Source organism: Ailuropoda melanoleuca, chromosome X (assembly GCF_002007445.2).
Source record: "Ailuropoda melanoleuca isolate Jingjing chromosome X, ASM200744v2, whole genome shotgun sequence".
Lineage (NCBI taxonomy): Eukaryota > Metazoa > Chordata > Mammalia > Carnivora > Ursidae > Ailuropoda > Ailuropoda melanoleuca.
Window position 1 is genome coordinate 31,841,098 of NC_048238.1, and position 15,195 is coordinate 31,856,292.

At 39.2% G+C, this 15,195-nt stretch overlaps 1 protein-coding gene across 2 annotated transcripts in view; it reads left to right on the forward strand.

Moving 5' to 3' along the window:
- The first annotated feature begins 1,839 nt into the window (after nt 1-1,839).
- The window catches only part of PRRG1 (proline rich and Gla domain 1), a 148,729-nt gene continuing 135,373 nt past the window's right edge, over nt 1,840-15,195 (forward strand). The window contains exon 1 of one of the 2 annotated variants that reach the window (XM_011237602.3): nt 1,840-2,059. The gene's annotated coding sequence lies outside the window, so the exon portion shown is untranslated. The remainder of the gene's footprint in view (nt 2,060-15,195) is intronic. The other variant, XM_034649435.1, reaches the window with a different exon arrangement.

The window sequence follows — 15,195 nt, forward strand, 5'->3', positions numbered from 1 at the left end:
GAATGATTATGTTACTTGACCTTACCCAATCATGCTCTTTGTCTGGTGTTCTAAAAATTGGAACTGAGGGAAGAGAGGCTCATTCTGTCTGGTAACACCTTGATAGGTATGAGCCCACAGTTTGTCAGAGGCCATGGTTCTAAGCCTATAGAACATGTCTTTCAGATGTTCTGAAAGAATGACCCTGTAGAAAAGAGGTTGGTTTGAGAGCCTAACCGGGAATTCGAAGCATTCCCATTACTTGTTCCATTTATTCCAAAAGTCATTCATATACCTACCCTTTCACAGCTTGGGTTACACAATAACTTTCTCTTTTTGCCTAAGCTACTTCTTTGTACTTTTAGTCACTTCCATCAAAATATCCTGACAAACTCAGACACAGAATAAGAAAATAAACCCAGCAATCAAATGAAAGTTCACACACATATGTACACATCTACTAAGAATGCAAAATTTACCTTTATTAACTGAGTGGGGTTTTTTAAGGCATCTTCTGTATGTGAAACATCTTCAGTGAAATGAATAAGACAAAATCCTACTTCCAGGCGTTTACAGATTTATTCATCCTACACTCTGTGTTTACATTTACCAATATACATACCCTCTTACAATATGTCCTCACTACGATGCCCCTATACTTATTTGACAAATGCAAAATAAAAATGAGTTCAACAAAGTCTGGTTTGTAAAATACACAAATGGAAGAACCACAAAGGTTAATGGGAAGAATTTCAGGATATTCAGATCTCTAAGGGCAATTACCAGACTCTCCCCAAAAATGCTGCCATCACAGTCAAAAGAGTTGCTGGGCAGGACTAGGGGTGTGGCCCTGTGGCAATTCTTTTATTCTTAGCCAAATGTTTCTCAATTCCATCATAACTAAAGTAAAAAGATGAAAGGAAAAGTAATTTGGAATAAATCACTTTAGGCCCACAGGCCAATTCATGTTGGATTCACTCAGGTGTGTTTAATAGTTGATCCGAAGGCACGTGAGATACCACAGCTGACCAGATTTTAAACAGAAAAGCATAGAACTTAAAACTAAGCACGCATGCAGCATGGAATAATAATCAAGTTAGGCTTCTTAAAATGCTAAATGCCAGAAAACCTGAAAACATTAGGGCAAAGTCCACACGACATAGGCCGAATATTCTGTTCTCAGAGGGGCTTTTAGAAGGCTCAAATTCTAAGGTGGCTACCTAAAAAGCAGGGTCAAAGATGCGTCTTGACAACCCGTGTTCTTCTTCCCGATATTCGGATAGGCTTATTCAAGAATCTTTTTAAGGAAAAAACAGATTATTGTCACCAAATTGCAGAAACAGCAACAATAGAGTTTGTTCTCAGGAAAAGGGCTGAGCTGTCTCTGGTTCAATAGTCACCCACTGCGTTCCGGGCTCGCACACAGCAAAAAGACTCGTTAACCAGGATACGCTGCACAGACGGTCTGTGGGTGAGAAATCCCCAAGCCCCTCACCTCTGGAGGGTTGAGGACTGAGCGCGCGCGGAGGGAAAATGCGCGGAGGGTAGGGGTGGGGGAACAATATGTGGGGAGATAGGCGTGCAAAAGGGTGAAAGGCTAGCTAGGGAGGATCCAGGGTGGCCCCCGGGGACTGGCTAGCTTGGCCCCACGCCAAGCGGGCTTTCTCGAGGATGAGTGTGGGGGTGCACCGAGGGGACCAGAAAACTTCTCTGCCAATGTATTCAACAGCCTTTAAGAGTGGAAAACTCCAGTCGGGTGCCCTGAGCACTAGGTTTTCCGGACCAACGCGGTGGAGGCTCCGCCCCTTGATTTCCCACCCTGCCTGGCCCCGCCCCCTCCCCAACTCCGCCCGGGTCCCGCCCCCCTCCGCTTCCCACCACCCTTCCCATCCACTCCCGGCTTCAGACTCCTACTAGGTTCGGCTGCGGTGGGAGCGCGCAGGCGCGGCTGGCAGCTCGGAGAGCGCGGAGTAGCGGCGCGGAACGCGGAACGCGCGGTGAGCGAGGTGGTGGCGCGGAGCTGGTGGCTGGGGAATCTGGTTCGTGCGGAACATCCCGGGAGGGTTCGGGGAGTGCGCGGGTGAGTGCCCGGAGAATCTTCGGTCCCGGGAGGAGAAACTGACCGGACGTGAGGCAGGGAAGTTGGCCGCGAGGCTTAAGACCGTCCAGCCCCGGCCGCTTGCGGAGCGGAGTGCTTGGTGGCGGGAGTGGATGAGGGTTTATGAGAGGAGGAAAATAGAAGAGAAGGGCTCCGGAGACTGGAAGTCCTTACTCAGGCTTGGCAGGACCGGGAGGCTCGCCAAGGGCGCTGGAGGGTGTCCCAGCTTCAAGTTCAGTATCCCCCGCTGGGTGCCCCTGAGCGGCGTCCCGGGCCCATCCCTTCCCCCGCGCTGCCGTCTCAGAGTGCGGAGTTGCCAGGAACATTCCTTGTCGTGGGGGAGAAGATTTGGGGTAGGTGGGCTTTCGCCCCAGGCTAGTGCCAAAGAGGGTGTGGCGTTCGTGTGACTTTCCTTCACCCCGCCCCCGGGAATGTGTCCGTCTTCGGGTACATTGTGCTCATGGACATTTTAACAAAGGCTATGACTGTTTTCTAGGCAGTGGCGGGTGACAGCGGGGGCGGGTCGGTGGAGGGGGGAGCGTACGAGGTCGCGGTGTGGCCCTGGGGGACGGGGGCGGGGGCTGGCATGGAGGGAGTGGAAGGGAGGGAACAACCTTCCTGCCTCAGCTTTTTCCTTCTTCCTGGTCCGCTGATTTTGATCAGTGGTAGGAGCAGCCTCGAGAGGGGTATGATTGGAAGTGTGTGTGTGTGTGTGTGTGTGTGTGTATGTGTGTGTGTGTGTGTGTGTGTGTGTGTGTGTTCGGACTCTGGCTGCAGCCATTGGTTCTGTAATTGTGCTGTTGATGTATTTTTTAAGTGTCCGAGAGGGTGAAGAGGTGGGGTGTCAAAGCTTAGAGCTAAATTAATGCCTTCTGATAGTCGTAGTATAAATAAAGGCAGATTTTGAAGGATGTGAAGGTGTGCAAGTCGGGGTAAATGAAAAGTTGATTAGGGTGCTGTTGATTTAGTCAAGAGGAGATTGGATGTGTGTGTGGAGGTGCTACCAAGTTCTTGGGTAGACTCACTTTTAAAAATTATATCGGGAATATAAAACACTAGGGCAAATACTGTAATATTGGGTAAGGTTCCAAGGCTTTCATTTGCAAAATTAGGAACTTTATGAAAAGTGATATATGTGTTTTCAAGCGTAATTGTTGATTTTTTACTCATCTGTTTTAACTGAATAAAACAACTTCTTCCTCCTCCACCCCTTTCCCTTGATTGTGAATCCTGTTTTATAAACATTTAGTTTTCAGATCTGAAGTGTGTTTAAAGGCACAACCCTCCCCCCCACCTTGCAGTGAAAAGGATTTCTTCTTGTGTTGTCATTTTACTCTTTCTTTTCCTGTTATTTTAAGTTAAATGCCATGCACATTAGGGAGGGAGGTGTTAGTGATACCTTTTCCAGTGCCTAATGAACCACTATTGATACCACTGGTCTTATTTTTCCCTTGCAACTAGAACTTCAGTCTTCTGTGTTTCCCCAATACCTAGGGCTGCTGGGTATGTACTAAATGCCTAATAAATGCACTTAGAGGTAGACGTTAATAAATGCGGTAGAAAGATAATTCATACTGTGTATAGTTCATGGGGTAATAGAAGAAATTCAGAATGCTGAAATTATATGTCATATTTGAACAACATTATTTGGAATGTGGATGGGAAAAAGTATGGAAATACTTTTAAAAGAGGTGCAAAAGTTTTGCATATATAGGCAAAGTAGGTGTCAGGAGAAGGCCAAATTTTAAAACAGGTCAACTTCTGATACTGAAACTAGTGAAAAGTCAACATGAAACAGAAGATTAATCATTTGTAGAAGGATACTAACAGGGCACTGCTGGAATTTAGGAATTTTTAAAGTGAATCAAGCTGGCCAGATGGTATCCTTTGAAGGTTAATATAACTAAAGAGACTGTAGCCTCTTGGACTAATTAGAGAGACTAATCAGTTGTACTACACTCCTTCTAAAACTGAAGGTGGTTTGAGCATTTGGCTAATGGGCTTCTTCACGTTATAGTGCCCCCAATAGGCTTGGCCTATTTCTGCAGCCTATCTTTGACAGGTCTTAACTCTACCAGCATCCTTGGCTTTACAGTCACCTGTGGCTCATGAAAGGAATTATTTTCCCTTTGCTCCTTACCACTCAAGCTCATCACCCCCACATCTAGCTTTCATCTCCTCAGTGGATTTACCAACTGGAGAAAATGAGTAAATGATCACTCAATTTATAAGTGAGTAGAATTGATACTTTAGTCTAAAAGTGAGTCAGGATTGGTGAATTGGTTAGTCTAAGTCTCTGTGCCAGCAAAGCAAAGAACCTATTCTGGCTATCAGTAACTTCTATTTTTCTCCTCTCAATTTATCCCCTCTCCACTTAAATGTAAAAGCACTTCTTTACCACGTCTCTCTCTCTCTCTTTTTTTTTTTTTTAAGATTTTATTTATTTGACAGAGAGCACAAGCAGGGGGAGCAGCAGGCAGAGGGAGAGGGAGAAGCAAGCTCTCCACCAAGCAGGAGCCCGATGTGGTACTCAATCCCTGGACCCTGGGACTATGACCTGAGCCGAAGGCAGATGCTTAACTGACTGGGCCACCCAGTCACCCCTCCACATCACTTTAAAAATAAAAAAAAGAAAGAAGAAGAATGTTAACCATTGTTCATGCCAAAACACTTCAAGTTAGTGCCTGGTTTTTATGAAAAAAACTTGGGTTTCAGCATGATTAGAGTCCATAAAAATTTCTTTTTAAAGAAGTTTTACGTACATCCTCTGTGGTCTTTAGATTCACTTACTGAAAAAGATATTCCAAACCATTGTGGTTAAGGCTTCCTTCTTAAACTTCCCTCACCTAGACTTCTCTATATTTCTGATTTTTACTCTCATTCTTTGACAGGTCAACCCCAGCCACTACCACTGAGTCATCTTCTTAGGGTTCTGTCCAAGACACTCTTTCCCATTCTATGTAGGAGACAATAATATGGTTGTCAATGGCATGGAATTTGGAGGCATTTGTTAAACTTCTTTCTCTAAGTGTCAGTTTCTTCATCTATAAAAATAATGAGTATAATATTTACCTCATAAGTGAGATCAGGTATATTACAGCTTATCATAATATTTAGTATGTACTAATTGCCCTAAAAATGGTAGCTATTGTTATTTGTAATTGCCATTTCTATGAGGAATGTAATTTCGGTAGCAGTTAATTTCAAAATGTGAATGTATTGACATCTACTCTGTTCAAACTCTAGTCCTGTATTTGTAGATTCCTCCTATATATCTAAAACAGGTGGCTTAGCACTATGGTTCTCAAACGTCAGTTTGCACAATAATCACAAGAATGTTTACTTAGTTAGAAGTAGAATTGGCAGGGGAATATGACAAAAGATGAGTCAAGGATGATGCCAAGGATTTTGGTCTGAGCAACTGGAAGGATAGAATAGCCATTTAGTGAGATATGGAAGATTGCAGCAAGAGAAAATTTGAGAGGAGGATCATGAATTCACTACTAAGCATGCTGAGTTCAAGATGACTTTGATATCTGGGTGGAATTCAGGAGAGAGGTATGGGTGGACAGGAAGCTCTGGGAATGGATCAAATCATTACAAGGGAAGAGAAGAGGTCACTCCTTTGCTTTAAAAAATATTAACTATTTTTAGAGGATTTTAGGTTCACAGCAAAATTGAGAAGTACAAAGAGTTCCCGTATGCCTGCTGTCCACAGACACAACCTCCCCCACTGTCAACATCCTGCAACACGGTGGTACGTTTGTTACGATTGATGACGTTACATGGACACATTTTTATTACCTGAAGTCCATAGTTTAAATTAAGGTTCACTCTTGGTGTTGTGCACTCTGAGGGTTTAGACAAACATTTAATGACCTGCATCTGCTATTGTGGTGACTTAATAGTTTTACTGCCCTAAAAAATCCTGTGTTCTAGGGCACCTATGTGGCTCAGTGTTAAGCGTCTGCCTTCGGCTCAGGTCATGATCTTCAGGTCCTGGGATGGAGTCCCACATCTGGCTCCCTGCTCATCAGGGGAGTCTGCTTCTCCCTCCCTCCTTCTCCCCTCCACCCCACTCGTGTGTGCTCATGCACACTTTCTCAAATAAATAAATAGAATCTTTTAAAAAAATCCTGTGTTCTATTTATCTGCCTCTCCACACCCCCCCACCCCCGACCAACCCCCACAACCACTGATCTTTTTACTGTCTCTATAGTTTTGCCATTTCTGTAATGTCATGTCGTTGGAATCACAGTATGTAGCCTTTTCGGATTGGCTTCTTAGTAACATGCATTTAAGGTTTCTCCATATCTTTGCATGGCTTGATAGCTCATTTCTTTTTAGCGCTGATTCACATTCCATTGTCTGGATGTACCACGATTTATTTATACATTAGCCTACTGAAGGACATCTTGGTTGCTTCCAAATTTTGACACTTGTGAATAAAGATGCCGTAAACATCTATGTGCAGGTTTTTGTGTGGACATGAGTTTTTAACTTTTGGGTAAATACTAAGGAGCACAATTGCTATATCATATGGTAAGAGTATGTTTGCTTTAGTAAGAAACAGGCAGACTGTTTTTCAAAGTGGCTATACCATTTTGCATTCTCACTCGTAGTGAGAATTCTGTTGCTCCATACTCCACTGGCATTTAGTTTTGTCAGTGTTTTGGATTTTGGCTATTCAGATAGGTGTGTCGTGGTATCTTGCTGTTCTAGTTTGGAATTCACTAATGACATGATATTAAACATCTTTTCATATGTTTACTTGCTATCTGTGTATCTTCTTTGATGAGGTGTCTTTTCAGGTCCTTTGCCCATTTTTACATCAGGTTGTACATTTTCTTATTGTTTTAAGACTTCCTTGTATATTTTGGATAATACACCATCACATGTCTATTTTTCTCTCAATATGTGGCTTGGCCTCTCATTCTTTTGACATTGCCTCTCATAGAGCAGAAGTTTTTATTTTTTTTTTAAAAGATTTTGTTAGAGACTGAAATAGAAAGAGATCACGAGCAGGGGGAAGGGTAGAGGCAGAAGCAGACTCCCCGCTGAGCAGGGAGCCTGACTCGGGACTTGATCCCAGGACCTCAGGATCATGACCTGAGCCGAAGGTAGACGTGTAACTGACTGAGCCACCCAGGCACCCCAGAAGTTTTTAATTTTAATGAAATCTAGCTTATCAATGATTTCTTCCACAGATCACACCTTTAGTGTTGTATCTAAAAGTCATCGCCATACCCAGGGTCAGTTAGATTTTCACCTATGTTATATTCCAGGAGTTTTATAGTTTTGCATTATATGTAGTCTATGATCCATTTTGAGTTAAAATTTTTGAAGGGTGTGAGGTCTGTGTTTAGATTTTTTCGTAAGTTGTTCCAGCACATTTGGTCAAAGGACTGTCTTTGCTCCATTGTATTGCCTTTGCTCCTTTGTCAACAATCAGTTGACTGTATTTATGTGGGTCGATTTCTGGGCTCTCTATTCTGTTCCATTAATGTCTTAGTAATCTTTACCAATAACACACACTCTTGATTACCTTTATGAAAAATCTTTAAATAGGGTAGTGTCAGTCTTCTGACTTTGTTCTCCTTCATTATTGAGTTGGCTGTTCTAGGTCTTTTGCCTCTATCTATAAATATTGGATAGGTTTGTCAATATCCACAAAATAACTTGCTGGATTTTGATTGGGATTGTGTTGAATCTATGGGTCAACTTGAGAAGAGCTGACATCTTGACGATATTGAGTCCTATTCATGAACATGGAATATTTCCCCATTTATTAGTTCTTTGGTATCTTTCATCACAATTTTGTAGTTTTCCTCAAATATTTTGTATATATTCTGTTAGATCTTTACATAATTCATTTTGAGGGTGCTAGTGTAAATGGTAATGTTTTTTTAATTTCAAATTTAAAAAATTTAAATTTTCAAATTTGTTGCTAGTATATAGAAAATTAATTTTATATATTAATCTTATACAACATTGGTATAATTGCTTATTAGTTCCAAGAATTTTTTTGTTGATTCTTTCAGATTTTCTACATTGATGATAATGTCATTTGGAAACAAAGACAGTTTGGTTTATTTTCCAATCTTGTATAACTTGTATTTACTTTTCTTGTACTATTGCATTAGCTAGGACTTCCAATAAAATGTTGAAAAGGAATGGTGAGGGGACGTTGTTGCCTCGTTGCTGATAGTGGGAAAATTTTGAGTTTCTCACTGTTAAGTATGTTAGCTGTAGGTTTTTCGTAGATGTTCTTAACAAGTGTACAACTCTCAATTCCTAATTTGCTGAGGGCTTTTTTTTTTTTTAATCATGAATGAGTTTTGAATTTTGTCAAGTCCTTTTCTGGCATCTATTGATAGAATCATATGGTTTTTCTTTTTTTAATGATGTGATAGATTACATTAATTGGTCTTCGACTGTTTAAACAACCTTGCATACCTGAGAAGTCTCACGTGGTTATGGTGTATAATTCTTTTTATACATTATTAGATTTGATTTACTAATATTTTGTTGAGGATTTTTGTATGTTATGTTCATAAGAGGTATTGGGCTGTAGTTTTCTTGTAATGTCTTTGTCTGGTTTGGTATTAGGGTAATTCTGGCCTCATGAATTAGGAAGTATTCCCTTGGTTTCTGTCTTCTGGAAGAGATTGTAGAAAATTGGTATTATCTCTCTGTAAGTGTTTGATAGAATTCACTGGTAAGCCCATCTGGGCCTATTGCTTTCTGTTTTGGAAGGTTATTATTGTTTCAATTTCTTTAGTAGGTATAGGCCCCTATTCATATTGTCTTATTTTTTTTCTTGTGTGAGTTTTGGTAGATTGTCTCTTTCAAGGAATTGTTTCATTTCATTGAGGTTACCAAATTTGTAAGCATAGATTTATTCATAATCTTTATTAACCCTTTAATATCCATGTGATCTATAGTGATGTCTCTTCTTTCATTTCTGATGGTATAATTTGTTTCTTCTCTTAGCCATGTGATCTATAGTGATGTCTCTTCTTTCATTTCTGATGGTATAATTTGTTTCTTCTCTTAGCCTGGCTAGTGGTTTATCAATTTAATAGAGCTTTTCAAAGAATCAGGTTTTGGTTTTGGTTTCATTTATTTTCTCTATTGATTTTTTGTTTTCAATTTCATTGATAATCTCTAATTTTTATTTGCTTTTAATTTGCTCTTTTTCTAGTTTTCTGAGGTGGAAGCTTAGATTGTTGATTTTAGATCTTTCTTCTTTTCTTCTTTTCTAATATATGCATTCAATGTTATAAATTTCCCTCTAAGCACTGCTTTCACTGGATCCCATAGTATTTGATGAATTGTATTTTCATCTAGTTCAAAATATATTTTAAAGATTTATTAGAGAGAGAGAGCACACGAGAGAACCTGTGCACGAGTGGGGGTAGGGGCAGGAAGGATGTATTTACTGAATTTCTGCCTGCTGGATCTGTTCATTTCTGTTCATTTCTGTTAGAGGGGTGTTAAAGTCTGCAGCTATAATTGGGGATTATTCTCTTTTTCCATAAACAGTTGTATTAGTTTTTGCCTCATATATTTTGACATTTCATTGTTATGTGCATACACATTAAGGATTGTTATGTCTTCTTGGAGAATTGACCCCTTTATTATTATGTAATGATCCCCTTTATCTCTGATAACTTTACTTGCCCAGAAGTCTGCTGCATCTGAAATTCATATAAGCTACTTCTGCTTTCTTTTGATTAGTTGATAGCATGGTATATCTTTCTCCATCCCTTTACTTTTTATCTATATAGCTCTTTATATTTAAAATGTTTTTCTTGTATACCACATATAATTGGGTTTTGTTTTTGTTAATCCACTCTGACATTCTCTTTTAATTGGTGTGTATAGATCATTATTGTATTAATATCTACCATATTTGTTACTGTTTTCTATTTGTTGCCCTTGTTTTTTGTTTTTGTCTTCCAAGGTTTTTCTGCCTTCTGTGGTTTTAATTGAGCATTTTATATGATTTCATTTTCTCTCATTTCCTACCATATTAATTACACTTATTTTAAAAAAATTTTTTTTAGTGGTTGCCCTAGCATTTGCAAAATGCGTATTTCCAACTAAACTAATTCCACTTTTGAATAATACTGTACCACTTTATGGGTAATGCAAGTACCTTAATATAACAAAATATTCCAAATTCCTCTTTCCCATCCCTATATCATTGTTGTCATTCATATCAGTTACACATAAGCATATTATATATGTAACCATTCATAATTGAATAAATTGTTGCCATTTTGAACAAAATGTTCTCTTTTTTTTTTTTTCAAACTGTTATCTTTTAGGTCAATTAAAAATAAGAAAAATAAAAGTTTTTAAATTTTACCTTTAGCTATTCATTATTTGATGCTCTTTCTTTTTTTATGTGGATCTGGCCTATATTATTTTCCTTTTCTCTAAAGATCTTTTAACATATCTTTTTTTTTTTTTTAAAGATTTTATTTGTTTATGTGACAGAGAGACAGCCAGCGAGAGAGGGAACACAGCAGGGGAGTGGGAGAGGAAGAAGCAGGCTCCCAGCGGAGGAGCCTGATGTGGGACTCGATCCCGGACCAGGATCACGCCCTGAGCCAAAGGCAGATGCTTAACGACTGTGCTACCCAGGCGCCCCTATCTTTTAACATATCTTGCCAGGCAGATGTACTTGGCAAAAAATTCCCTCAGTTTTTGTTTGTTGAGAAAGTCTTTATTTCTCCTTCCTTTTCAAAAGATAATTTCTCAGGGTACAAAATTCTGTGTTGGTAGATTTTTTTCTCTCAACACTATAAATATTTCACTTCACTCCCTTCTTGCTTATGTGGTTCCTTAGGGGAAGTCAGTTGTAATTTTTACCTTTGGTCCTTAATAAGCAAGGTGTTTCTTTCCCTCTAGTTTCTTTTTCTTTTCTTTTTTTAAAAGATTTTATTTATTTATTTGACAGAGAGAGAGACCGCCAGGGAGAGAGGGAACACAAGCAGGGGGAGTGGGAGAGGAAGAAGCAGGCTCTCAGCAGAGGAGCCTGACGTGGGGCTCTATCCCAGAGCTCTGGGATCACTCCTTGAGCCAAAGGCAGACGCTTAACGACTGTGCCACCCAGGTGCCCCTCCCTCTAGTTTCTTTAAATATTTTTTATCTTTGATTTTCTGCAGTTTGACTATGATTGCCTACTGGTAGTTGAGTTTGTTTGTTTTAGGATTTATCCTGCTTGGTGTTCTCTAAGCTTCCTGAATCTATGATTTGGTATCTGACATTTATTGGGGGAAATTCTCAGTCATTATTGCTTCAGAAATTGCTTCTGTTCCTTTCTCTATTTTTGCTCTCTGGTATTCTCATTATGCATGTGTTACCTTGTGTACTTGTCCCACAGTTCTTGGATATTTTGTTCTTTTTTTTTTTTTTCAGCCTCTTTTTTCAGTTTTGGAAATTTCTACTCTCTCATTTTCAAGCTGAGACTGTTCTCTCAGCCATGTCCAATCTACAAATGATCCATCAAAGGCATTCTTTATTTCTGTTACAGCATTTTCGATTGGTAGTATTTTTAAAAATTCTTTCTTAGAATTTCCATCTCTCTGCTTCTATTACATCTGTTGTTACATCTTATTTATTTTTTCCATTAAAGTCCATAGCATATTAATCCTAATATTTTTAAATTCCCAGTCTGATAATTCCAACATTCCTGCCATATCTGACTCTGGTTCTGATGTTTGTTCAGTCTCTTCAAACTGTGATTTTTTTCTTTTCATATGCCTTGCAATTTTTTGTTGAATAGTAAACATGATGTACTGGGTAAAAGAAACTGCTGTGAATAGGCCTTTAGTAACGTTGTAGTAAAGTGTGGGCATAGGGGAAATGTTCTTTAGTCTCGTGATTTGGTCCCAGTGTTTGGTGAGCCTGTAAATGCCTGGACTGTGAACTTCACCAGTACTTCTGTTTTTATTCCCCCTTAGGTGGTATGGTTAGAGGGGGCTGGGGTTGTGTATTTCTCTACTCCCGGGTAGGTTTGGCTTTTTTAGGCTCTGGTAAAATATGTTCTCCTGAGGGAAGTCCTTGTTAGAAGAACAGAGTGCTCTGGCATATTTCAAAGACTCCTTTTCCCCTCCCTTCACTGGAAGCCTAAGGGAATTTTTTCCAACCATTTAATGTGAGAACCAGTTCTAGCCTCTGAAAGTAAATCTCACAGAAGTGTGGGACTCCCCATGACTGGGTCCACCTAAAGGGTTTAACTCTCGTGCTTGTCTGTACTCCGTCTCCAGCAATTTATCGTGTATGGTTAAGGTGTTCCTGCCTTGGCACTGGTTCCCTCTGAGGTTTCTGCTCTTGGGTTTCTGCTTGGTTAAGTTGTGATTCTCTGTATCTGCTTGTCTTTCCAGTATGGGGGCAGTGGTTTGTCTTGTGCTCTCACTTCTCTTATGGATTTAAGAAAAGTTGTATTTTCAGTTTCATCAACTTTATACTTGTTAAGAGAGAGTTGTGATTTCTGAGCTCATGTGCCAGCCTGAGAAGCTAGAAGTCCCCTGGGATATGGGATATGTATGTTGTTTTTCTTTAGACTTTTACCACCTAATTGTCTCTAAATATTAGTTATTTTTTGCTTGTTTTGATCTTTATATAAATTGGATCATCTGTATATACATTCTTTTGCTCATCATTACATTTTTGGGATAAATTCATTAGTTGAATACTTCTCAAACATTGGTGTGAATGTGCATCCCTTGGGAATGTTGTTAAAACATAGATTCTGATTTAGAAGGCCTGGAATGTATCCTGAGATTTTGCCTTTTTAACAAGCTTTCATGTGATGCTGATGTTGCTCTTCATTAGACAATACTTGCAGTAATAGTAAGGCTCTAGTGTGTCCCATTTTCACCGGCTTCATATGCTTTGAATACCTCAGGTATTTACTGTATAGATTTCTGCTGGAGTAGGAAAGATGGGAAACTGTCTTTTCCTAAGTATCATTTTCCAGAGTTGGGGACTTGGAGGAAACAAGTTATTTCATATTTAAAATGGATATTTTCATCAATTTGATGTAAATTGAAGATAGTATTTGAATAAAATATTAGCAATATAGTCCTGTAAAATTTCACACATTGCATTTCTAGTTGTAGGTAAGGTTTTGTCAACTTTATTTTGTGTAGCTAATTTTTAGGTAAGGCGAAATTCCAAAGGACAAATTGGTGCACCTATGTGCATATTTGTGTGCTCACTTGGATATGTATGGGAGTAATAGACAAGGTAAAAAAAAATTTTTTTTGAGCTTTTGACAAGAAGTAATTATGCAGGTGTTTTGACTCCCCCCCCCCATGGGGCTTAGAAGACAACCTCTTGGTATTGCAGTATGTGTCCCACAATGACAAAGTAATTTGGTTATCCTGAAAACCTTGGTAGCCATAATATTGTCAGTGCAAGTGGACTTTTAGAATCTCCTAAGGAAATGGCTTTATACGATATATGTCAAACTTTAATTCAGCATTTACTGAACACCTTTGCTGTGTAAACAGTGTGTGTTCTAGGTTTACCGTTTGTAAAATAGACTTATACACTTCAGAAGAATGCTTCTTTTAAGATTTATTTATTTTAGAGTGAGCTAGTGGTATGTGAGTGGGGGAGAGGGGGAGAGAGAATCTCAAGCCGACTCTCTGCTGAGTGCAGAGCCCAACGCAGAGCTCCATCTCAGGACCCTGAGATCATGACCTGAGGCAAAATTAAGTCAGCCTCTTAACTGAGTGAGCCCCCCAGGTGCCCCTCTCAAGAATGTTATTGAGAAAGAAAAAAGTGTTCTTGAACATAATGAAGTGAGAACCAAAGTGCCACTGTCTTGTGGGATAATCAGAGCTCTTAAAAATGCTCAGTGGTTGTTTTGCTTTCTCCATTTTTGGGTGGTAATAACTGGTATACTTATTTTCAAGCTCATTCAGATACTAATGACGAACTTTTGCTAGCACTCATTATCTTCTTGAAAGCCTTGGCAGTTAAATGGCTCATAATTTAAATAACAGTTTGAACTTCTTAGGTTCAGTTCCTCAGAATTTAGAACCCAGGATTTCTTTAGGAAAGTGTGTTATATTTTATGTTCCTGACTTGGAGTAAGTTCCTTGTGTTTTATTTTTTCCTTTCTTTCAAAACTGTGTCTTAGAAGATATGTGTTATTCTGGAGTCCTAGGTAATCAGTCCCTTCCTTTTCAAGTGGCAAAGTCTTATTGTTCAAGGCACTGTGTGTTCTGTGTATCTGCTCCAATCTGTCTCTAGTATGCCTGTTCTTTGTGGTTTGGTTTCTAATGTTATGCATTCCAGTTTTGTAAAAAAAAAAAAAAAAAAATCCATATGACTTGCCACAGTAATCCTCTTTGACATGTTTGCTTCAGGGAGAAAGTTGGCAAAGTTAGAAACATATGCCTAGTTTAAAAATTTGCTGTCACTGCAAAAAAAAAAAAAAAGTTAATGGAATATATTCTAGTTTCTTTCTCTGTGTTAGTCTTACTCATGGGACCAGAATAATGATTTTGGCAAGGATATATTTATTTTCCCATGTAATTTTATCATGCTTCAGTATCTCACTCATTTTTCTTTAGAATTTACCAAGAAAATATTATTACATAGAGAAGTAAGAAGTACTTCTTTAGGCTCATAAGCAATCTATTTTTTTTTAAGATTTATTTATATGTGAGAGAGAGACTGTACACACGTGGGGTGAGGGGAGAGGGGCAGAGGGAGAGAGAGAACCTCAAGCAGACTCCCCACTGAGCATGGAGCCTGATGACATGGGGTTCGATCCCATGACCCTCTGAGATCATGACTTGAGCCAAAATCAAGAGTTGGATGCTTAACCGACTGAGCCACCCAGGCACCCCCATTAGCAGTCTTTAAATGTCAGTGTTCACATGCTTTTGTTGCATTAGTATTAATTATATTGCAAAATCAATGTATTCTTTGAATTTAAAAATTTCTTTAAAATGTAAATGGTAGATGTTAATATTTATTATTAGCATTTTATTTATATTTTATTGTCTAAACTGTGAACGTCACTCAGTTTATAGAACTGACCTTTGCAAAGTTCAATGGATCCAACTATTCACTTTCTGAAGGGTTGT